Genomic DNA, 2529 nt, shown 5'->3' with positions numbered 1-2529 from the left:
TAGTCACATGGAGGCCATTGACTTGAAATTCAAGCTTCCAAAGAATAATAATAATAATAATAATAATAATAATAATAATAATAATAATAGTAATAATAATAATAATAATAATAATAATACCAATTATTATTATTATTATTATTATTATTATTATTATTATTATTATTATTATTATTATTATTATTATTATTATTATTATTATTACTAATGAGAAGATGAAACCTATTCATATGGGACAATCCCTTCACAAGGGCCACTGACTTAAAATCAAGCTTCCAAAGAATATGGTATACATTAAGGAGACTTAAGAGGAGGTAAAGGAAAATACAAAAGTAAGGAATCCAACTTATCGAAAAATATAAAAATAAAATGATATATTAATCAATAGATGAAAATGTATTAAAAAGCTAAATGACGAAGAAGTTACTGAATATATATAAGAGAGAGGAACCAGTGGTTCACCTACAGTAAGAGGGGAAAGTCTTACTCTGTATGGTAATATGTCCCTTCGCGTTTAAGCCCAAGTAACGAATACAGAAATGGAATTCGATGAATATTAACACTAACCTTACGCCCGGGAGGCAGATTTTCAATTTTGAGTGCGGGAGTAATTCTAGGCTTAGTGTGGGACCTAAGAAGGCTTATGGCGCGGTGCGTAGAATTAGGTTGTATTGTACAGAGCATTTTACCATGCTCAAGTTTATATCTTGTTACGCTTTTGGGGCCGACTAACAGTCGATCTAGCTGTGAGTGGGTACCATAGAATGCTGTGTAGAGAGAGAGAGAGAGAGAGAGAGAGAGAGAGAGAGAGCATTTGGTAACGTAGAACCTTGAATCTCGATGATAGGCGGCAGGGTATTCCCTAATGGTTTCAATCTTCTAAACGGGAAAAGACGCAGGGTAAAAACAAATATAAAAATAAAGATAAAATTTAATGGAATCCATGTATAAAATAATGCGGTCTGATTGGTTATGAAATCATTGACCCACAATCAGTATGGAATTCATGCTTGGTACATGATGTTGAGCGACAGACCGGAAACCAGTAATTTTTTTCTATACATTCTAGCTTAAAACACAGGGTGAATTATGAAAGACCATTACACACACAAAAGACACATAACATAGTACATAAAGGCATTCTGATCATTAGCATTTAAAGCCTTTTACTCCCTATTCAGATACTCTTTATCATGAGATGGAATTTCTATCAAACTTTTGATCGAATGGAAGTGTTTTTTTTTATCGTCTTGTTTTATTGTGTCATTCAATATTGATTTTCATTCATTCAACAATTTATCTGTTAAGATATCAATGTTTTTTGCCCTCACACATCCTAGCTACATGTGAAGAATGTGGATAAATGTGAATATCAGGATTTCCATTCCATTTGGTAGTCAGAATACATACATATATATATATATATATATATATATATATATATATATATATATATATATATATATATATTATATACACATATATGTACATTATATATATGTATATATATATATATATATATATATATATATATATATATATGTATATATATATATATATATGTATGTATGTATGTATTCTGACTACCAAATATATATATATATATATATATATATATATATATATATATATATATATATATACATATATATATATATATATATATATTAGTCTCCCTTCGAGCTTTCTTCAGTTATTTTACATTCGACACTCCGTAACCCAAGAGCAAGGAGCAGAAAAATTAGGCTAGGCAATAAACCCACCCTTTTTCCCCATATCGTTTCATTTCTCCACTTAAATCATACAATTTAAACCCCCTCTAAAAGTATCTGGGAATCTTTGGCATTTATATCAAGAAAAGTTCTCAGAAGTACAATCTGGGCGAGTCTTTGTACTTTTCCGGTCGTTTGTAAGGACAAAGTCATAAATTTACTAATATTAACATTTTTTTTTTCTATCTTTTTCCTTCGGCGTTACTTAGCGCCCGGAGATTAAAACTTTTTAAAATTTGTTGGCGTAGGGACCCGGGATATTCGCCCCACCTCACCCCCCCCATTTTTTTTTTTAGTGTAGTCCTCTGAAAAAGAAACTATTTTGCCGGCTTTGTCTGTCTGTCCACACTTTTTCTGTCCGCCCTCAGATCTTAAAACCTACTGAGGCTAGAGGGCTGCAAATTGGTATTTTGATCGTCCACCATCCAATCATCAAATATACCACATTGCATCTCTCTGGCCTTGCTAATTTCTGTTTCATTTACGGCCGTGGTTAATATTTCATGGGCCGCGGATCGTACAGGATTATACCGAAACCACCGAAAGATAGATCTATTTTTGGTGGCTTTGATTATACGATGTACAGAAAACTCGATTTCGCCTGAGAAACTTCGAAGCATTTTTTACCTTTCTCTTTTTTTTCTTTTCTTTCAGTACAAAAAAATTGAAGAGATACGACCACCGTTAACATTTCCGACCCAGAAGTAAGAATATTATCTAATGTTAAGCGTACTTAACAGGCGTGAGATTGGTGTAT

This window comes from Macrobrachium nipponense, chromosome 6 (genome assembly GCF_015104395.2).
Source record: "Macrobrachium nipponense isolate FS-2020 chromosome 6, ASM1510439v2, whole genome shotgun sequence".
NCBI classification, from domain to species: Eukaryota; Metazoa; Arthropoda; class Malacostraca; order Decapoda; family Palaemonidae; genus Macrobrachium; species Macrobrachium nipponense.
This window is presented reverse-complemented; position numbering follows the sequence as displayed.